The following is a 24,526-nucleotide window of genomic DNA, read 5'->3' on the forward strand; positions in this document are numbered from 1 at the left end:
TCAAATGAAAAAGCAAAGTATGTCAAGGTCATTGTCTATGTGTATGAAATGTAAAACCACCAATATGTAGTCTGGCTAGAGCATGTATGTTACCTAGGAGACCGCAAACCATCCACAAAACCACTGAATTGTCCCAGAGTGATTCATAATAGAATAAGCCATATTGTATGCAATTTGTAATATTGACTTTCTCTTAAGGTATGATATTATGCAGATAGATTATGTTAAATAAAATACATCCTTTATTTTGGGAATACTGTTCAGTTGGACAAAAAAGGGGCATTGATATTTATTACTGTCCAAAATTGGCTCTATTTGCTATTCAGCATAACTTATATCTATATCTAGCCCAGAAGTGTACCTCTAGAGGGATTTTATAATATTCCTCTTGATGAAAATGCTTATTAATGTTCTGTTTTAGAATGAGAATTGCATACAAAACCCATTTAAAAGTACCATTTAGTATTAACAGCAATAAACATAGCGAAGAGGTATTTAGAACGGAACAGTTAATTACGTAGGAGACCAACTGAACTTTAACCTGCCAAATAAAGAGAAAGTCTGAGCCCATCTGCTTCGTTTTCCCAAATATCCTGCCGGGTACGATAAAAAAATCTAAAATAAAAATTGTACACATTTGCTTTAGTTTGTATTATTTATTAAATAAAGGTATGCAGTTAGAACCTAATTTTCTTTTATAACAAAAATTTTGATTAAGTAGGCACCAAAAGACCAATAAAAGATACAAACATAACTAGCACATCATTTTTACGTTCAATAATTATCACACTTACAATACTAGTTATATTGAACAAAAACAAGAGGGACTCAATAGAATAGTCAGACACTCTTGATTGTTTCAATCTAATGATAAGCGTTCTCAGCCACAATGGAGCCTTGTTCTGCCTAATAAAATATTCATTTTAACTGGTGGTTTTAATTAGTTTTCGTTCGTTTACCTCAACATCCCATTACATAGGCTTCTCCCCACTGTCTAATTGCTAAAGTGCAGGCCATTACTTTTTACTCCGTCCTTTGTTGCTGAAATTATGTTTTTCTGTGTACGTGTATATGTATATGTGTTTTCAACCTGCTATAAATTAGTGGTAACATTTGGCAGCTCCTGGGAGTATATATATTGTTTCTTCTGCTGTGTCTGCACACAAAGCTACAACCCAGACAGTTTACTTTTAACTTCAACTTACTTTAGTTTTAACTTCAAATAAACACATTTTCATTTTAGCCATTATTCCCTGTTGGTAAGTTAGGGTTACTTGTTTGACCCAGTTTTCTAGAAAAGTTGAGTAAAGCATACAGCGCATTCTAAGTTTCCCAATTTATAAATATAAATGTCATCTGCCGACATTACCTGGTATAACAAAGTGATATGGCATACATTTCGCTAACATTTATTTTTATTATTATTAGCAGTTTCTTATATAGCGCAGCATATTCTGTTGCGCTTTACAATTAGAACAACAGTAATAGAACAAAACTGGGCAAAGACAGACAGACATAGAGGTAGGAGAGCCCTGCTCGCAATCTTACAATCCATAGATTGTATACAATCTATAAAACAGACCACTCTAAGGTCAAATTATCATGACATATAGGAGACAGCAATGGGTTCAGTATGAAATACCGACAGCGGGAACCCCGCTACCAGTATGCGGGCAGCAGGGTGAGCGCTAGTAAGTCTCTTGTGGGCTCACCACGCTTCAGGCACGATGGCTCGATGCGCTCGCCACAGGTTATATTCTCCCTATATGGGCGTCATGGATACCCACAGAGGGAGAAAATCCTGTGGCGCTGGTATTCCGGCATCGGTATTTCACCTCTAGTTATGACTCCGGTGTCGGCATTGTGACCTCCAGGATCCCGACTAGCGATATTGTAACTGCTTCCCCAGCAATAACTGTTATGCAGTGTGTTTCCTAGGAATGGGAATACCCTCATATTTTTTAGTTCAATAGAGTCTACAAAACGTTATTTTCCAAATAACTAAAGTATTCTTATCATTTGTTTTAAAGCATAGATCATCGTATTCACCATTCATTTTGACTTTTGTATGCACAGTAGGGTTGCCATATTGTTTTTTTTTAACAGTGCCGTAACAGGGCTCAATGTACCGCATGCTGACCTCACCCCCAGAGTGCCAGATGTCATGATGTTTCACACATGATGTCATTACGTCACACAGAGCGGACCCCCAACACTGGTAACTGTAGCGCTGACCAGAGTGTCCTAAGGACGCTCCAACTGGATGCACAGGCTGCAGGGTGTTTTTTTGGAACATCCAGAGGATGCTCTGCAGCGCTGCAACAGAAGCAAGGTCCGTGATGCCGACCACAGTGACCACCATTCTGTGCAATGGCTCTGAACGCACACCCCTAGTTACGGCACTGTGTTGTAATACCATTAGTTACCAGATTGCCAGTAGAGTAATGTGCAGAATGCAAGCTTAGTGAATATTGATACAGTATTTCAGGCTAGGAGCCTTATGTAATAGCGTGCCAGATGCAGTTATGGGCACGATTCCAGCAAGTTTGCTCATATTTTTAAAGTTCCACTTTAAAAATATGGGCACACTTGCCAGAATGGCTCCCATGCCTACATCTCCTATTACATAAGCCCCTAGGACAGTGCAAGCAAGCCAAAGTGCTTGTGCTTTTTTGTTAGCATTGCTATATTTTAATATAGTATAGTATGTTATAGTATAGTATAGTATTGTGGTATTCAGCTGTCTTCCTCAATGTACTCAATAAATCAGGAATGTTAAATGTTACTGTGCAGATAACTGGAGTGCATTATGTTACATTGTAATTAATAGATCAAAATTAAAAGAATCAAATCAAAACATCCAACACTGGCACTGTGCAAGTAATGTGGATGTGTAAGTGTTTTTTGTCATGCATACCCAAGTCTCGCTCCACTTATCTGCGCCTCCTGAAAGCTGGAGGCACACTTTGCGGCCAGTATTATTCCTAATTTTCCCTGATACCCAGGGGCAAATGCAGGATTTCTACAGGGGGGATTCCAAGTGCTTGATTTTAGAACAAGTGTAGCCAGTCCATGAGAGGCACTGGCGTTTCTATAATGGGTGCAGTGTGTGCGGTGCACACGGGCCCCTGGGTCCAGAGGGGGCCCACGCCGCACACACTGCACCCATTTCTTCTATACTTACCTTTCCACCGTCCATCGGAGACTGTGTGCGGGCTCCCTCCTCTCCTGTAGCGGTCACTGCCGCTGCTAGCACACTGAGCACTAGAGACTCTGGCACAGTGCCAGAGTCTACAGCGCATGCACAGGACTCCGGAAAAATGGTGCCGCGGCCATTTTTCGGAGTCCTGCGCATGCGCTGTAGACTCTGGCACTGTGCCAGAGTCTCTAGCACTCAGTGTGCTAGCAGCGGCGGTGACGGCTACAGGAGAGGAGGGGGCCCGCACACGGGGTCTGCACACGGGTCCCCTCCTATCTAGAAACACAGCTGATGAGGGGTGTGGATTGAAAGACAGTGTCTAGTTAGACAGTCAATAGATACAGTAGACACCATATGTTAGACAGACATTAGGTCGACAGGGTCAAAAGGTCGACATGAAAAAGGTAGACAGTATAAAAGGTCGACATGATCAAAAGGTCGACATGAAAATGGTTGACACTAAAAAAACACCATGTTTTTTGCATTATTGTGGCTTGTGTGGATAGTTTTGTCATCTGGGACCCCAATTGTAGTAAGGCATACCCTCACGGGGCTGACTGCGCTCACCACACTTCGGGCTCGGTGGCTCACTGCGCTCGCCACAAGGTTTATAACCAACTCTATGCCGACATGGCTAGAGAAGGTATGACATAGTCCAAAAACATGTAAAATAAAATAAAAAAACACGTCTATCTTTTTTATGTCGACCTGCAGTGCACATGGTTTTGCCCAACTGCTAACAAATTTGCTGCTGCGATCAACTCTGAATTTGGCCCAATGGACGGGATGTAATGCCTGCCCGAGTTCGGACGACGTGCGGGATGCCGGCCGAACTCAGATGATTTTTTTTAAAGGGGCAATCACTTACAAGGCATGGTTTCGCCTTGTACGTGATTGCCCCTTTAAAAAACATCTGAGTTCTGCCAGCATCCCACATGTCAGCTGAATTCAGGCAGCATTACATCCTGACCTATATCTCAATACTTTATCCAGTGAGGGTACTATAGATGAAGGATAAATTCTTGCCTGAATATTTGACATTACTTTGCAAAATTAGAACAATGTATTACACTAGTGTGAAAGATGCAGCTGAGGAGATCCTTGCTCAGGTGGACCTACAATCTGTTAGAATAGAGAATATATGCAAGTCGCTCTAGGTAGCCATCTCCTGTAGGGTGTAGCCAGCAATAAGACTAGAATGGAAATGTAACAGGAATACATGATGCAGTGTCTGCTGGGCTACATTTACTGGTGCTGAGTGGCTGGCAAAGGTGCAAAATATGTTCAGCTGATCCATCAGGAAAGGAAGGAGTTAAGAGGTCAGCTGATGAGAATACCACCATGACAGGCTGCATTTACATTCTGCTGGGGCCTCCCTTGTTAATTGTTTAACACTATAATTTCCAGATTGCTCAGGTTAGAGGGAACAATTAACTTGACCTCTCCTACAATGAACGGAGCCAAATTGCCATTGCATTACAGGTTGAGTATCCCATATCCAAATATTCCGAAATACGGACTTTATTGAGTGAGAGTGAGATAGTGAAACCTTTGTTTTCTGATGGCTCAATGTAACAAACTTTGTTTAATACACAAAGTTATTAAAAATATTGTATTAAATGACCTTCAGGCTGTGTGTATAAGGTGTATATGAAACATAAATGAATTGTGTGAATGTACACACACTTTGTTCAATGCACAAAGTTATAAAAAATATTGGCTAAAATGACCTTCAGGCTGTGTGTATAAGGTGTATATGAAACATAAATGCATTCTGTGCTTAGACTTAGGTCCCATCACCATAATATCACATTATGATATGCAATTATTCCAAAATACGGAAAAATCCCATATCCAAAATACCTCTGGTCCCAAGCATTTTGGATAAGGGATACTCAACCTGTATTTATATTATATAACCAGTGATGGGAGTCTGTGCAAGAACTGCGGCATCTTTTACTTCAAAGGAACACAGACACACACACGCACACACATACACACACACACACACACACACACACACACACTAATATAACTATATTTAATTTAGTTTATTTCACGTATTCTCATCTTTTGTACTTTATTATTCTGAGTCCTGCATAAATTTATCGTACTAACCTTTGTGTATCAGATTCATTTACTCTCTGGGTTCTGATTATTTTTGTGTTTATTTCTCATCGTTCATTTCCCCACTTTACTGCAACACACACACACACACACACACATGCACACACGCACGTGTTTTTCTTTCTGTTGCTAGTATCATTATGATTTATGGGACATGCCTTTAGGGATGCAGGACTGCTCGTGGTCTGTCATACACATATTATGTATCATCGTCATGCCAGCTCAAACACTTTAAATTTACAGTTTAAATGCCTTATTATTTTGTACCCGATGTTCAAATCCATTTACATTTAATTTTAAATCAGATAAGCAAGATGTTGTTATATTTCAGTGGAAATGCTCTCTCCTTACACTTGCTTACTGTATACATAATGTATGATGCCTGCTGCATAACTTACCTCTGTCTGCCGGTGAATATAAATATATATGTTTGTGTAGATATGTTTGTGTATATATATATATGTATATATAGTGAGGAATTACATTTCAAGGCGCCTACTAGTGCAAATGTACAAAGTGCAAAATGTGCTCAAGTGAATAAATATTTTGGGAATGGACTTAGCTTCGCTTATTCAATCGTCAGACCAGCATATAATCAAGGTGTATATAAAAGAAAGGAGAAAACATAGAGACCATCGTGTGTAACTTAAAAACAAATAAATAATCCCCTTGATGAAGTCCACACTAAGGACGAAACGCGTTGGGTATCTTGCTGTATCCAGGAGTGCCACCTTGGACAGATAAGCCTTTATATTTGTGACCTCTTGAACGTGTGCTACCTATCATTACCTGCTATTTGTTATTTATTTGTTTTTAAGTATGTATTTGTTGAGATTAAAACTGTGTTTTTGAAAAAAGGAAAAACTTTGTTGGTTGGAATTGCTTTCCCTAGATTTTACACAGTATCTGTTACTTTTAAACAATTATGCAGAGTTAAGACGTTGCACACGATGGTCTCTGTATTTTCTCCTTTCTTTTATATACACCTTGATTATATGCTGGTCTGACGACTGAACCAACTAAGAAGCTAAATCCATTCCCAAAATATTTGTTAATTTGAGCACATTTTGCACTTTGTACGTTTGCACTAGTAGGCGCTTTAGAACTTAATTCTTTACTATTTTATGCGTGTTTCACAAATAACACTGTTTTTTTAGCAGCCACCCATAGATACTAATGGGGAGTGTTTTTAATAAGCAATTTTGTAAATTATTTACGTGTTATTTCTTTGACACTTGTGCGCTTAGTTCCAAAAATGTATCTTTACATATACAGTGGGGCAAAAAAGTATTTGGACAGCCACCGATTGTGTAAGTTGACCCACTTAAAAAAAATGAGAGGGGTCTGTAATTTCCATCATAGGTACACTTCAACTGTGAGAGATAGAATCTGAAAAAAAAAAACCAGGAAATCACATTGTATGATTTTTAAACAATTTGATTGTATATTCTTGTGGAAAATAAATATTTGGACACCTACCAAGCAGCAAGATTTCTGGCTCTGACATACCTGTTACTTCTTTTTTAAGAAGCTCTTCTATCCTCAACTCGTTACCTGTATTAATGGCACCTGTTTGAACTGGTTATCTGTATAAAAGACACACGTGTCCACACCCTCAAACAGTCAGAATGCTACGTCTCCACCATGGCCAAGACCAGAGAGCTGTCTAAGGACACCAGGGACAAAATTGTAGAGCTACACAAGGCTGGGATGAGCTACTCGACAATAGGCAAGCAGCTTGGTGAGAAGAGATCAACTGTTGGCGCAATTATTAAAAAATGGAAGAAGTACAAAATCACTGACAATCTCCCTCGACCTAGGGCTCCATGCAAGATCTCACCTCGTGGGGTATCAATGATCTTGAGAACGGTGAGGAATCAGCCCAGAACTACACGGGGGGATCTGGTCAATGACCTCAAGAGAGCTGGGACCACAGTCACAAAGTTTACCATTAGTAATACACTACGTTGTCATGGATTGAAATCCTGCAGCGCCCGAAAGGTCCCCCTGCTTAAGACATCACATGTCCAGGCCCGTCTAAAGTTTGCCAGTGACCATCTGGATGATCTAGAGGAGGATTGGGAGAATGTAATGTGGTCAGATGAGAGCAAAATCAAACATTTTGGTATAAACTCCACTCGCCGTGTTTGGAGGGAAAAGAATGATGAATGGCATCCCAAGAACACCATACCCACTGTGAAGCATGGGGGTGTAAACATCATGCTTTGGGGCTGCTTGTCTGCAAAGGGAACAGGACGACTGATCCGTATTAAGGAGATGATGAATGGGGCCATGTATATGAGATTTTGGGCAAAAACCTCCTTCCCTCAGTAAGAGCATTGAAGATGGAACGTGGCTGGGTCTTCCAGCATGACAATGACCCCAAACACACCGCCCGGGAAACTAAGGAGTGGCTCCGTAAGAAGCATTTCAAGGTCCTGGAGTAACCTAAACAGTTTCCAGACCTCAACCCAATAGAAAATCTGTGGAGGGAGTTGAAAGTCCGTGTTGCCCGGCGACAGCCCCAAAACATGATAGATCTAGAGAAGATCTGCATGGAAGAGCGGACCAAAATACCTGCTACAGTGTGTGCAAACCTGGTCAAGAACTACAGGAAACATTTGACCTCTGTAATGCCAACCGAGGTTATATTATAAAGTATTGGGTTAAACTTTTTGATTGTCCAAATATTTATTTTCCGCAAGAATATATAAATCAATTGTTTAAAAAGTTTTTTTTTTTTCCAGATTCTGTCTCTCACAGTTGAAGTGTACCTATGATGGAAATTACAGACCTCTCTCATCTTTTTAAGTTGGTCAACTTGCACAATCGGTGGCTATCCAGATACTTTTTTGCCCCACTGTGTGTGTGTGTGTGTATATATATATATATATATATATATATATGTATGTATAATTTTTTGACCCATCATTGCCAGGTCCCTTCCTTTCACTCCAGGCCACAGACTGCTTTCCCAGCCTAGAGTGCATCGTATTCTGTATGTTGTCCCTATTTTTACACACAGTGGTATCAAGGTACAACACACATGGTGCATGACAGGGTCCATCACCAATTAATAGAGAGAGAGATTTTGTTGCATGGAGATCTTTCCAATTTCCTAGATTATATGGGTTAGTTTAGTTGACTCCATTTGTTTAGATACCTTGAAGAAGATGGAGAGTATACTTGTATGTTTATGTGTAGGCACATAATAACTGCAGGAATAACACACTAAGCAGTATAGGCCATGGATGCTGGCTGATGGAATACTTCAGCAATAACCGTTCTAGGTTTATGTTCTGTAAAAGACCCCACTTGTCTCCTTCTCTCACCGTCTGTGCACTTTTTCTCAGTAACCATTTTCATTCTAGATGAGCTCAAAATTGGGAGCCATATTTCTCTAATTTATATAAGAGAACTAAATTGGCTGAGAGTTTTGTCATTGATTTATAAGTGATGTTTTATTTTCATTTTAGGGATGATATCGATTTACTTCAAAAGGACATTATTGGCAGTCTAGCATCTTGGCTCAGAGATATGAGTCTGTTTTAAACATTAAACATGCAAATGCTTATTACAGTAACCACAAATGGGGCTTGGATTTAAATGCCTGCTGGTTAACAACATATTTAAAATTTGCTATAGGTGAAATATGTGATCATGCAACTTGGCATGTTCTGTCCATTCATATATCAGACTATAGATTGCTTTTTCCATCTGCATTTAATTTTAAATATATACAGTATAAACACATTTCAGAGCCTGGCACTTAGTAATACCAATTTCAAAGACTCATTCTGTTAATGAAAAGAGGGTCCACAGGAAATAATAATAAAAGTCCAATGTCCTCTTCTCTCATGTGCCTTTCCTTCTCTTATTTAAACCGTCTTATACTCTATACTCCCTTCGACGGCACCAAATCCCTTGGTTTTCTACCAACCTACAGTAATACTTATGATAGTGTTGTCTGCTGATGCAGCTATGTTTATATACCCTGTACTTGTCCTATATTGTCTTGAACTTTAAGACACTGTTTTCTTCTTTTGCTTATTTCTTTATGTACTCTGTGACTGGGCGCTGCAGATCCCTTGTGGCGCTATATAAATAAAGGATGATGATAAAATGTCTATCCCTAGTAAGCTCTCTTGTATTAGAGTGGCAGCACCTCTCCTGAATCCACCAAATTATTCATAAATCTGAAAAACAAGAAATGAAGAATAGGTCACTCCTGATGAAGTCTTGGATTCACCACATTGGAGATCTGACAAAAGGCGTTGAGTGGACGTTTCCTGTATGATTTGGCTTCTGATAATCTTATGTAGATATCAGGCAAGCACTCATTGATTTTAATCTTATACTTGCATTCGATAATAAACACTAAGTAGAACACTGGTGTGCAGGTATCAGCAATCATTAGATAGCAGCAGCGGACCACTGAATGTACTACAATAAATGTATTAAAACCAGCAAAATATAGTTCAAAAACAAGCACGGCCCACTATGATGATCACTATACAGGACACTGAAGCTTAACAAAGGGCTGTGAAACAGGCGAGTAAACCCCAATAAAAAGATATTGAACACATGCCAGTGTGAGGAGAGCAGGGTATATGAAGTTCAAATCGATCAGATCGTTGTATTGTATTCCACCAATATGTACAGTATATAGAAACATGTATTGCCAAGGCAGTGGCACTACAACACAAGACTGGTACAGCCTTTGTAATAAGGAGAAAGAGGAAAATGCTAAAACTCAAGATCCATTTCCCTGTCAATAGTGAGAGGAAAGATAAGGAGTCAAATTTGGAGAGTCACTGAGGAGAGAAGAGGGGGAGAGGTGCTGTTAAGAAACAGCACAAAACTCACAAAGTCTACCATGCAGTTATGAGAGGAAGAAAGGGAGGATCTCACCAAGATGGCAGTGCATAGCTTCCCAGAGGACCAGGGTGAATTGATACCCTCCACTGCACCCTATTCACAGAGCCAGGAGGACAACACCTGGGATTCACTAGCTGTGCCCGCCACTGGTCGGCAGATGGGTCCAACAGCACGAGGAGTTTACCCAGCAACGCTATCGGCAAGAGAAAAGGGCATACAGTGGAAATCAACACTCCCAGCACTACATCCATCCTCTTGTACTTGCATTCTGTTATATTGTGTGGAATTAAGCACATATACAAGACTGTATTACATTATGTTTTTATCATTTTTTATTTTTGTTTTAGCCTTCTGTTTAATTATCAAATTTGAGTAACTATTGGACTAATGCAACACTTCATGTGGTTCTGATAAGGCACATTTTTGTAATGTTTTGGTACGAGGACATTGCACACTATTTATTTATTTTATGTGTGTGTGTGTGTGTGTGTGTGTGTGTGTGTGTGTGTGTGTGTGTGTGTGTGTACAGTATTCCTCTATTTGAAGTCTACTGCTCAGGAAACCTACGTCTCTACTACTCTGTATATCAACTATGCTGGCCATTTGTTCTAAAAATAGTCACATTGCTTTATAATTCAACCCTTATTTGTTTCCCTTAGCTTATTTGCCAGCGGCATTTTATGCAATGTTTAGAGAATGGAAAGATTAAGTAGACATTCCAGTAGTTTTATGTGAAAGATATTGTATCTACCATATCTTCCAAGACTCTAATTAATATCAGCATTCAAAGAGGCTTTCCATCTGTGATTGCACCGCCCCATTGGTTGCAAAGAGCAGCCCCCCCCCCCCCCCCCCATCGTCACAGTGGGTGTCAAGCAAATATGCTCCTGTACCTCTCTAAGTGTGTATTAAAGGTTTAATGACATTTTTTATTAAAGACCCCCATACAATATAGCAGAGTCCCCTCACCCTGCAAACAACAGAAAGCTGCTAACATTATCAATTGTGATACTATAACAGGTTAACATACAGTACAGGTCAGTGATGTGCGGTGAGTTCAATGGCTGGGGAGGCACCGGCTTCTCCACTACATCCCCAGCAGCACAACGTAGTGCCCTTTGTAGTTCCAGTTACACATAATGCCCCCTGTAGTGCCAGTTAGACGTAATGCCCCTGTAGTGCCAGTTACACGTACTGTAATGCGTCCTGTAGTGCCAGTTACATGCAATGCCCCTGTAGTGCCAGTTACACGAAGTGCCCCCTGTAGTGCCAGTTACACGTAGTGCCAGTTACACATAGTGCTCCCTGTAGTGCCAGTTACACATAGTGCCCCCCTGTAGTGCCAGTTACATGTAGTGTATCCCTGTAGTGCCAGTTATACATAGTGCCCCCTGTAGTGCCAGTTACACATAGTGATCCCCTGTAGTGCCAGTTACATGTAGTGCCCTCCTGTAGTGCCAGTTACACGTAGTGCCAGTTACACATAGTGGTAGTTATACGTAGTGCCAGTTACACATAATGCCCCCCTGTAGTGCCAATTACATGTAGTGCCCCCTGTCTCGGATGTGGGGATGAGCTACCCCCCTGCCCACACTACTTCAAGTAACCTTCCCCACACCCAGCCCCTCTCACATGAGTCCTGGCAGAAACGCCGGCGGGAGAGTGCAGCAGCCCCAGTGCTGCTGTGTCTGCTGCCTGAGAGGAGGAGAGCACCGGGCGCCGCTGCTCTAGCCTTCCCGCCGCCACCTCTGTGCCCGCTGCCACAAATTAGATGCTGCTGCTCTTCCCGCTCCCCAGTGCTGTCAGCTGTGTCTGCGGGGTAACGGCGATCACCGGGCGTGGAGGGCTACTGCAGGCTCCCAGCAGCAGCAGCAGGTGAGGAGTCAGGGGAAGGTGATAATCATTAGTGGCCGCTCCAAGACCCTTGTCGCGTCGCCACTTATGGGTGATTGGACCAGCGGATCCAGCACTGGGTCCGCTGTCCAATCACATGTGCCTCATTGACAGGGGCATGCTTTGATGTGGGCTGAAAGGCCGTTCCTGCCAATGAGACACTTCTAGAGGTGCCGCCTTCTACACTTTTTTCAATGGGCTTTTACAGCCCACTGCTCCCCCCCCCCCTTCCTCTTCCTCCCAAACTACTTTCATTAACTATAATGATTAGAATAATATAAAGTGGATACTTATGACACAGAATATGCGTCATAAGTATCTTCTTTGTATTATCTTAATCATTAATGACAGGGGATGCCCTGCCTCCCCGAATGCACGTCCCTGGTACAGATTTGTTCTTGTGCACCCAGTGAATTTTATTGTGGGAAGCAACAAAAATAAGGTCACAGCATCTGTAACTACCACTTAATTCTTATCCTTTATAGGCAGCCAGGATAAAAGCATGAAGTGCAACATGAAATATTAGTAGAAAAATATTTGCCAGGAATCATAAGATTAAAATAGACTTTTATGATTGTAGCGATAGACTGGCAGCTATCACTACATTTGGCAGGTTTACATGATACACACGTCATGCTTCACTAAGAATTGTTGACCTGTTTAAGCTGCTTGTCCTTTAATCCAAGTGATATCATCACTAATATTTATAATGTGACTAAATACACCAAACTGCATTAATGGCTTAGTTGTGACACACAGCCAAGCACACAGGTATCATATTAAGCAGAAGAAGTAGTGTAACAACACCTGTGTCTAATACATACCTCCCAACTGTCCCGATTTTCGCCGGACATTCTCGTTTTTTTGAGACTGTCCCGCTGTTCCACCCGCGGGCCGCAGTGTCCCGCGGTGGGTGGGAGGGGGCAGTTGGGAGACTCCTGTCACTGCTGCTCTGCTGCAGGGCCACACCCCCTTTCATATAGGCCATGCCCCCTTCGGTCGCGCGCGCACCATGTCCCCCTTTTCACTTTTACAACGTTTGGAAGTTATCCTTATTTCACATTTTACTGTTGCCCTTTCATTGTGGGTACAGGGCAGAGGAAATAGGTGCCAGTGTACCCCTTCTGTCATATACATTGCGCAAGAAACAAAATACCTATTCATCACAAATCATTAAAATTTGCTAAGTGATTTTACTACAGTATTACCATCAACTTCATGCAAAATACTCTGAATATTGGGATCTGATTTGGATTTTTATGCAAATCTTATGGTTTACGTACAAATCTGATATTGTGGCTCTGCACCTGCGTAAAACCCGTTCTGTGCATGTGCAGAATGGGTCTTGCGATATCGCTCACAGTCCCCCTTAGCCGCAGCATGCCAGGCCCAGGGTCTGGTCATAAGTATTCGTAGCTGTCTAAAGAAAAAATGTACCATGCTAACAGAAACAATAGTGATCCTATTATACTATTACACATATATTGTATAATAGTAGAATTTATTACCATACAAAATAAGTGTGTCATTTTTGCAGTAGATGTTGAGCGGTGACCGCTGTTTTTTTGCAATTGAAAGAAAAATATTCTCTAAAATGTAAATAGTTTTGCTAACATCTTGAAATACAGTAATAGCGAGTTTGGGCTACATTTTTTTATGGCACTAACTAGTGATAATTTCACTTAACTGACGAAAATATATATAAGAAAAAAATAAAAATATTGAATAAATATAAACTGAAAGTGATATCTGAGCTGGTGCCCTCCAATGACTCTGATCCCATCTGTCCACCCACTTGTGGGCTCACTGATTGCTGCTTGCTCCCTACTCACCCTTGTGTGACCCAGTACTGCTTGTTCCCTATCCTCCCTTCTTCCCTAACCGTTGTTGTCTTATTTGTGATTTGCTTGTCCTTTGTATTTTGCGATATGTATGTCATTTTGTTTTCATTGGGGCTAATTCAGACCTGATCGTAGCAGCAAATTTGTTAGCAGTTGGGCAAAACCATGGGGGTCATTCAGACCTGATTGCATGCTAGTTTTTTTTTGTTGCGCTGCGATCAGGTCATTACTGCGCATGCGTATGCACCGCAATATGCAGGCGCGTCGCACGGGTACAAAGCGGATTTTTGCTGTGCGATGGATTGTACGAAGAATCCATTCGCACAGCCGATCGCAAGGTGACTGACAAGAAGAAGGCGTTTGTGGGTGTCAACTGACCGTTTTCTGGGAGTGTTTGGAAAAACGCAGGCATATCCAAGCGTTTGCAGGGCGGGTGACTGATGTCAATTGCGGGCCCGGACAGCCTGAAGTGATCACAGCGGCTGAGTAAGTTCTGGGCAACTCAGAAACTGCACAAAACTTTTTTGTGCCGCTCGGCTGCACATGCAATCGCACACTTGCAAAGCAAAAATACCCTCCCTATAGGCGGCGACTGTCTGCTCGCAGCAGTGCAAAAAATCCCTAGCGAGCGATCAGGTCTGAATTAGGCCCCATGTGCACTGCAGGTGGGGCAGATATAATATTTGCAGAGAGAGTTAGATTTGGTGGGTTATATTGTTTCTGTGCAGGGCAAATACTGCTTTATTTTTACACTGCAATTTAGATTTCAGTTTGAACACACCCCACCCAAATCTAACTCTCTCTGCACGTTATATCTGTCCACCCTGCAGTGTACATGGTTTTGCCCAACTGCTAACAAATTTGTTGCTACGATCAGGTCTGAATTACCCCCTTTTTACGGTGCTGTGGACACCTTGTGCTACCCTATAGATAAAAAAATATAACCATAGCAGTGTTAACAATAATAATAATAATAATAATAATAATACATAAATAAATAAAAATAAATAAATAAATCGTACAGTATACATTAAAAGCTTTGCAAAACTAAGGCCACCAAATGGGGTGATATCAATGTTTAAAAAATCTATTTAACTTCAGGTATCAAATATTCCACATTTGCAAGCTGTACCATGTCTGCCTCTTAAGGAGGCAAGTAGTCAGTCACACCCAATACTGATGGACACCTGCCTATGACACTGCACTGCGAATAAGATACAAAACCCTTTCTGGGACATATTTCAGAAGAGTGCAATATCTGTTGCAATGATTATTCCTGCAAAACAGAAACAGCGTTATAGATAACTAGCAGACTTATTTGGCAATTTAGTTGCAAAAGTAATCTGCCAGCAGTGAAAGTAAATACATCTGTGTGCTCGTGAGAGGAGTGCAGCGTGTAATCAGCATGTTCCGTGCTTGCTCTAGAATCCAGCTGCATCCCCATTCCTTCCAGTTTTGCTCTTGTCTTGGTTATTGATGGTGACATCAGGGTCAGTTTGGTTACAGCCAGTTCTTTAAGGTGAGCAGAAGAGCTCAGGAAGGAGATAGTTGATCATGATGCGATTATATCAGCTTTGCATAGCACTAATCTGCTGGTGATTCATAGCCAGCCTCGGCTGCATTTCAAGAAATCTGTTTTATACGGTTTCTGAACCAGCACTTCATATTTTAGCGATGTGAAATGTTTTTGGCATTGTTGTATGTGATAATCATCAAACGATTTGGGTGTTGTTTCCTGAAGACAGCATATACTCTCAGTGATCGTGCTGGGACAGAAAATATGTGGGTACCCAGCTCTACCACCACTGATGTTACACATACTCCACTCCTTTTTTTGCTGTCCAATAATCTTTATCACCCCTACTGTCATAACATAAATCAGGGGTGTGGCACTCCAGCTGCTGTGGAACTACAAATCCCAGCATGCTATTATACAGTTTTAGAGTACCTTAACAGAAAAACTGTGGCAGGGCATGCTTGGATATTTAGTTCCACAGCAGATTGCCCACCCCTGATATAAATAATCCCATCCACTGCTTTCCCGGCCCTGTATTACTCCAACACACAGTGGGGCAGATGTATTACTTGGAGACGGCATAAAGAAGTGATAAACCAGTGATATGTGCAAGGTGATAAACGCACCAGCCAATCAGCTCCAATATGTCAATTAACAGTTAGGATCTGATTGGCTGGTGCCTTTATCACCTTGCACATATCACTGGTTTATCACTTCCTTATGCCGTCTCCAGGTTAATACATCTGCCCCAGTGTTTGTGCTCCTTCCACTAGAAAACATAATAATGACATATTTGCCAAAGTAATGTTTGTGCAATATCCTCCAAAAACAACCTTTATGGAGGGATACCTGCAAGATGTTATGCTGGCCATATACTTGTGCGATGCCCCGCGACGCGACATCGCGGGGCATCGCACCGGCAGTTCAGGTGTGATTAAATCGCACCTGAACTGCCAAAGTGATTACCATGCGATCATGCGATAGATCGCATGGTAATCACGTGATGGGCACGTCACCGCCGAGTGGAAGTGGCCTCTAGCCGCTCCCGGCGTGTGCCCATCGCACGTCGTAGTGCGATATATAGCATGTGTTTTAAAAAACACATGCGATCACACTGCGATTCGATAAATATTAAGTGCAGCACATAATATCCTGACATGCGAGATTCGACCGGCGTGCCCGCGCATCGCGTCGAAAGGTACCTAAAATGTGCATACAATCCTTCAATTTCTCTCAAAGATGTGGTTGAAATCGAAGGCTAGTACCGATTATCTCACAGGTGTATGGGCACCATAAGTATTAGCCGGGATATCAGAGATATCTGCTGCGGTTCAAACATTTCTGATTGTAAAAGCAGCCCCTACACACACACAGTACAGACATGTCCTCCTACTTCTAGCCTCAATACTCCACACAGAGGGAGATGCCTGGTACGACTGAGCTGACAGTTCCCGCTCAACTCTTCTAGCTTTGGGCGCCTGACAGACGACTGGGGTGGGGTGGGGGTGGGGGGGTTGGAGACGGGGGAGTGAAGTTTCTTCACTACCTGACATCACCCATCCCCGTAGCCCTGCATGCTAATATGGACGATATTGTCCATATTGGCTTGCATGTGTAAACGAGCCAGCACCAGCGATGAACGAGCCTGGGGCCACGCAGCGTTCAACGTTGGTGCATATACACTGAAAGATATGAACGATATCTCATTCATTAATGAACAAGATCATTCATATCGCTCAGTGTAATCGGTAAGTGTGTAGGGCCTATTAGTTGTAACACAATACCTAGAACATACCAGGAGACTCTGCTGATTAATTTGAAAAGCGGCACTTGTATATACTGTATGTGTGTGACGGAGTCTGTATATGAAGCACAAAGAAACTTGACATGGCGTGACTGCAACAAAGATGTATGAGGACACAATTTTCCATTTTCTTTCCTTAACCCATACTACATTTTTTTTACCCGATGGCCCCACGTGCTGTTCACTCGCCAGGTCCAAATCCAACAGCAAAGTGACAACAGCTCTCACTTTGCTTTTAACTCTCCACCGGGACAGGGATTTTTTGAAAGCTCTGTCCCAGCACCCAAACAATAGTAGATGCAAGCAAATATATGACTTTTCACATTGGGAGTTGGACTGAAATCATCAGATCAAATCGACATTTAACATTCAGATTGTGGTAAATATGTTCCTAAAAGTGACTTTAAAGCTTGTGCACATGGGCTTCTTTATCTCCACCACCCTCTGTTCTGTTTGTAGCAACAGGAAGATTAGGGAGGTGCTTAGATAGAGGTCATTGATTTCTATGGAGAGATGGAAGTTCAGTGCACACAGCAGCGGAGGTGACACGTGTTATGTTCCCTTTTCCTATTCTGTCATCTGTTTCTGTAGAGTGCCAGAGTGCACTGGCCTTACATCATTCCACTTCTGTTCACCCATCAGAAAAGAAAAATAAATTATGGTGAAATGGTGTAAATACGGTATATGTAAAATACAGCATGTTAATTATGTACATTTGCTTGTACATCACCAGATTAAAACCTCCCAGTGGTTTGCAAAGGGCTTACAAAGAAAGTGTTTTCTTCCCTCTCCTGTGACATGGATATGCCAGGTACCAGCGGTGACTCCTACCTGTGTGGTGAAGGATGTGGGCTGCCACTGACCGTGATGCCTGGACCAGAGCATGAGAGGAGACACTGTTCCCAGCTGCCAGCCGGGTCCTGAAACCTGCACAATGACACTGACATGGGACCATGCATGCGCAAAACACCGGCTTCTATGGACTGCATCGATTGCAGCCTTTAGAAGCCGGCTAGAGCTGATGATAAGGCAAGGAGTGTCTTTCCAATAGCAGGGCCTTCTCCCCTCATGTGCCTTTAATACTCTTACCTACACTACCTTATACTCCATACTCCCTTTGATGGAACTTAACCCCTGGTTTTCCGTACTTGTCTAATACTGGCTTGAACTGCAAGTTCTGTTTTGCTCATTTGTTTATGTACTCTGTAATGGGTGCTGCCTATCCCTTGTAGCACCATATAAATATAGGATTAGAATAATAATTATAATAATAATAATAATAATAATAATCGCAGCCTGGTCTGGCAGTCCCAGAAGAAGAAAACACCAATAAGAAGTCACTACCAGTTACAGTGAGCCAGTACAGTCACGGATTGCAACTGGCTTATTGGGAGGGGGTATTACTTGGGGGGGGGAGGGGGGGGGGGGGCTGCAGCACATAGGTGAGGTCTACCACTGGCAGGTACATAACACTTTTCCTAGAACACATTTGGTAGCTGAGCTGTGGGCAGACCTGTGTTACTGGCCTGTTTTGTCTAGTAGCATACAGTGATCAAGTTCCAAAATACTACCAAAGCAATAAAACAGCAGGACTCTGTTTATTTCTTTCTATTTATTGGTTTTTACTGTTACAGCAAGTCACAGGGAATTGTAGTATGTAATTTACTAAGTCCTCCCCATTCTTCTCTTGGAAATATTAGCTCTTCTCTGGCTTCCACAGTTGTTTACTTTGTATATCAATCAAAGATAAAATGCCATAGGCATGAATGACTGAGTTAAGGGCTTGGGATATTCAGCACTACTCTATGGAATCTCTGAACTTAGCTTCCCCATCCATCATAAGAATCTTTTAGGCTCTGATATCCATGGCAGTCATAAAACTGTCTGGATAATGAATAGACAGGGCTAACATGCAAGATAAAATATGCTATCTTTTTGCTCCCTGCTGCTGCCTGTCCACTTTACCTGTTTACTGAATACCTCTGCAGCTGCTGTTTATATATGCACCAGTGTGATTATGCAACAGAGATTCACCTACTGATTATTAATCAGTCAAGATAGAAGGATGATGTCAGCCCTTAGTGTAAATATTGCCTTAGGAACATAGCCAGAATCAAGCACTTGATTCCCTCAGAAGATCTCCCTACACTCATACCTGCATGGGTGTCCTCATGGTTGGACTACTGCAGTGCCCTCTCTCTGGGTCTCCCAGCAAAAGAACTGCACCACTTACAGCAGGTACACAATCCAGCAGTCAGGCTGTAACAACGTCACATAACACCCTTCACTGGTTGTCTGTAAGATTGCAAATCTATTTCAAGATTGGCTTACTGACTTTCAGAGCCCTATATGACCTGTGTCCAGTGCTTCTAATTGTTTATACTCCCACTCACTTACTTCAGTCCACAGATGAAGGTACTGTAGTACCCTAGAGCCTTCCATACTTCAGCTGTGTATCAAACTTTTAACTTTGCGGCTCTAACTTTCTTGAACTCAGTTTCTTGCACATTTGGGAACCCTCCTACTCTAGAAACCGTCAAACATAAAGTCGAGGCTTACCTGTTTATTCGTGCATTTATCTAATGCCTCTTTAGGGAAAAACAACCCATTTGCTTAAGTCTCTTTACTATAGAGACCTTTTAATACTTAAATTGATATTGTATTGTGTGTGGTTGTTGTTTTTCAATCTGCTCTTTAGTGCAATTGCAGGAAAGTGTAAATGATCCTCACAATGAGAATTTTTTCTCGTGCCACTGCATGTGGACAGATCTTGGGCACAAACTATGTTATTTTTGGTCCAGTCAGTCTGCAATGAAAATAGCCATTGTGTTCCCCACAGTGATCAAAGTATCACTATTTTGGGATTAGTTCACATTGCATTTACCACCTAGCTGTACAAGGTCTGTGACTACATTCCCTAAATCTACCTAGTCTCGGGTGGTTTGACATACAGATGACAACATATTATAATAACTTGATGTCAGCTAACATTTATACACATAAGTAACAACAAACCTATGTAAAATAATGACTCAGAGACATAATTTCCAGGGAAAAGGATCAGCTTTTATTTTATTTAAGAAAAAGGGTAAAAGATATGGTGGCAAAGAAAGAATGGCCTAATGTAGCAAAAAAGTAGACTAACTCTAACATATAAAGTGGGGGCCAACTTCCAATCTGTAACATCAGTGAAACTAAAACCCAGATGAGGGACAACTGCAAGCCCATCCTCAACCAATCAAACTTGAACGGGAGCCAACTGCCAGCACATCCTCAACCAGTCAAACTTGAGACCAACTGTCAGACCATTTTTCAAAATTAAATTAAGATAGGGCCAACTGCCAGCCCATCAACAGCAACTTTAAGCCATCCAAACTCCAGTCCCTATGATGCAAGAAGCCCACCTGGACCAACCATGCTGCTGACCCCAGAAGGGTAATATCAGGGCACAAATCACTAAGGGCTAAAACTACTGTTCTGTCCCACAAAGGCCGACACTACGTGAAACATATCCAGGGAGGTAGGGTGGTCAACGAATAAAGAGACATCCTCCTACACCAGAACACTGATATAAAACATGCCCACAAAACACTCCCAACAACTTTTTATAGGCTCAAACCCCATCATGCCACTATCTAGTCCAGTCATTTCCAAACTGCGGCCCTCCAGCTGTTGAGAAACTACACATCCCAGCATGCCCTGACACATCTTTAGCATTCTCCGACAGTAAAACTGTGTCAGGGCATGCTAGGATATGTAGTTTCACAACAGCTGGAGGGCCACAGTTTGGACATGCCTGATCTAGTCTATCTTAACAAATTAGCCTCTTATGCCCCCATGTGCTGACCCTAGCCTGGAGGTTTAAGTTAGGACAGGCGTATGAAAAGCCTTCCGTATCTTTTCTGTGGTAACTTTAGAGAAAAATGCCATATAAAACTTCAGGGCAACAGGTAGATGTCAAATCACTCCGCAGTACAAGCCCTAAAAGATGATGTACATTCTATCGCCTCGTTCCGTTACGACCACTGTATATTTAATTTAGGAATGAACCATTAGCAACATTATTAGTATTAACGGCTAAGTTGTCTAAGCTTTATTTTCTTCAGTTAATTGCATCTAGCGTCTCACATAATCTGAATAATGGTCCCTAAAGGGACAAGCCGCTCAGTACGTTAGTCAGACCGCTGATTGCATTGTCCTTCAATTTTCTCTGATCGCACCTGATCAATTGCATTTACTCACGGAGAGGGAATCTCATGCGGCTCATGAACTACAATAAGTTTAGTCACATGCAGTTTTTAATTGTGAAATTGGTCATGTAAAAACACTTATATTTTCTTCAAGATGCCCAAACTCATTTCAGTGAAATTATCAATCTTTAAGACTTATTAAATATTATCATAAGCTGTATTAGAAACACTAAAAACACTGGTTCTTATTCTATGAGTCGGGACTTAAGATATAGGTCAGCTAGCCACTAAAGATTGGTAGTCAAAATCCTCATTTTGCTTACCAATGATATAGTGACAACTATTAAACATGTTATAGGAAGACAAAAAAATTGGATCGTCAGTGGAGACTGATTCACTTTACCGCAATTTGTTGAAATGTTTCGGAATTGGGTGGTTACCTTTTTTGGTTTGCTGCAACTGGTTTATGGAAGCACATTAAAGGTTTTATCATTTATTCTTTTATTATTGGTTCTGTTTCGGTGAATTTCTGAACAATATACTTAAGCAGATAAAAAATAATATTAAGGGTGTTAGAACGGATCATAAAGTTGATTCACAGTCTATGCCCACAGTTCATGCTTAGCTGTAGGCCTAGCTACATATGCGCCATCCCCCACGCATATTCAGAATAGCAGGGTGGGATATGGTATTGTGGATGGAGAAACCTGGCTGGGCCCCATAGTCCTCACACCATTTGTCATTCTGTAAGAACAGTACCTGGTGGAACCTCATATGGGTTAGTGCCAAAGCCAATACATTTATCTGGTGCACACATGCAGCATTACGTGAAAACGATCAGGCAGGCCAACTATCAAGTGACTATTGTTAGCCTGTTACTCATTTTAAAAAGGACGTATAAGCACTTCTAAACTAGACATAATTGTAATGCATACATCCTGGGTTTATATACACTGTGGCTTTATGTAAATATTTCACACTATTTGTGCTATATATGACACACCCCTCCTTTTTATACTGTATTCATAGCATATGTTAGAGATCAGTAGACTTGAATTCAATGCCTGGTGCTTAATTCCAGGGCTCATCATGTTTTAATTACACTGTGGTTCAATCAAACTGAGAGGTCTTTTCTCCAGGCTGATGGTGGCAAGGAATTATTGCATCTGTTTAACCCCATGATGTGTAACAAGTCATAAATCAATAATCCTGTTCCAAGGCACTCCTGCCTAACAGCTGATGTGTCTGTCATTAATATAACAATATGGTTGAATGCAAAGACTCAGAGCACAATTCACTTTCTGCACAAACATCTTGTTTTCATGCCTTGAATATTGCAGTAGGTATTTAAGGGAATAAGTGGAACCAACGTCAAGTCATTAGTTAAAATATTAAGAACATATGCTGTAGTTACAGCTGTTTTCTTCAATGCATCCTGGCAGCCCACACACCTTGTGTATTGTTAATTAACTGAAGGTGATGGGGCATACCGGTGAATTTTTTTGCCTGAGGCAAAATAAAAATAAAAATACAAAACAAATATATTGTAATATTGATTTAGCGCTGCCAAATCCACTATATTAAACAAATGACTTCATTTTTCTGCACTAACTGCAGGTATAATGGGAATACATTTATACATAGAAATTTGTTACATAGCATAGGATCACAGCTCATTGTTTGGGGCCAGGAGTTTGGGGTTCAGCAGGCGATGCCTTTGTAAGTTGAGTTACTCTCTTAGAAAATGACTACTCCATTCAACCGTTTGCGTGTTTCTCTATTATGAAATTTATATGCTAAAAAAACTCGTGTTGCTGGACACTGGCTCCTAAGGTTCCCCTATCTGTGCTCTTATTTGTGGAAAGTTTCCTAATTGTTAGCCTGAAGGCAACCCTAAAAGGGGAAGTGTACACAATGGTGGTCATTCCGAGTTGTTCGCTTGCTAGCTGCTTTTAGCAGCATTGCAAACGCTAGGCCGCCACCCTCCCTAAACCTACCCAATCATAATGAACAAACCACTTGCTTTAACTCCTCCCAACAAAAAAATTAACCCTGTACGTTTCTGCATGGAGTGTGAGCACACATGGGCCCTCATTCCGAGTTGTTCGCTCGCTAGCTGCTTTTAGCAGCATTGCACACGCTAGGCCGCCGCCCTCTGGGAGTGTATCTTAGCTTAGCAGAATAGCAAATGAAAGAGTAGCAGAATTGCTACTAAATATTTTCTTGCAGTTTCTGAGTAGCTCCAGACCTACTTCTAGATTGCGATCACCTCGGTCCGTTTAGTTCCTGGTTTGATGTCACAAACACGCCCTGCGTTCGGCCAGCCACTCCCCCGTTTCTCAAGACACTTCCGCGTTTTTCCCTGACACACCTGCGTTTTTAGCACACTCCCGGAAAACGCTCAGTTACCACCCAGGAATGCCCCTTTCCTGTCAATCACTCACCGATCAGCAGAGCGACTGAAAAGCGCCGCACAGACAACAGCAAAACTGCTAAGTTTTTAGTTAAATAACTAAGCGCATGGGCGCTGCGTACCATGCACATGCGCATTTAGCAACAAATCGCAGCATAGCGAAAATCGGCAACGAGCGAACAACTCGGAATGACCACCAATGCACAGATGTGTCCAAATACACCTTTCCTAAAATCTAGCCATATGGCACGATTTGGCACGCCATTGACTCTGTGACTAAAGGTGTGTACTCACAGTGAAATCCTTGCTATGTCCAATTTTGACTATGTGATTTCCTTTGAACTCCCCCAGAGCCCAGATAGTACAGATAGCACAGATTTTGACTATCTGTGTTTGAGATTTTGTCTATGTACGATTTTGACTAAGTGACAATTTTTACTATACTTTGTACTAGATTGTACACTAGATAGTCAAGAATGACTTGCCTGCACAGTCTATCTAGCCTTACGATACCGACCCCACGGGAGCGTGCATCAGGATCGAATCTGTATTGCAAGCTGCCTAATGATGCCCATACACTTGTGCGATGCCCCGCTACGCGACATCGCGGCACATCGCATTGGCAGTTCAGGTGCGATGAAATCGCACCTGAACTGCCAAAGTGA

At 41.8% G+C, this 24,526-nt stretch overlaps 1 protein-coding gene across 13 annotated transcripts in view; it reads left to right on the forward strand.

The window, feature by feature from the left end:
- Positions 1-24,526, forward strand: part of TENM3 (teneurin transmembrane protein 3) — a 1,613,133-nt gene that overhangs the window by 754,425 nt on the left and 834,182 nt on the right. The window lies entirely within an intron of this gene.

This window comes from Pseudophryne corroboree, chromosome 1 (genome assembly GCF_028390025.1).
Source record: "Pseudophryne corroboree isolate aPseCor3 chromosome 1, aPseCor3.hap2, whole genome shotgun sequence".
Lineage (NCBI taxonomy): Eukaryota > Metazoa > Chordata > Amphibia > Anura > Myobatrachidae > Pseudophryne > Pseudophryne corroboree.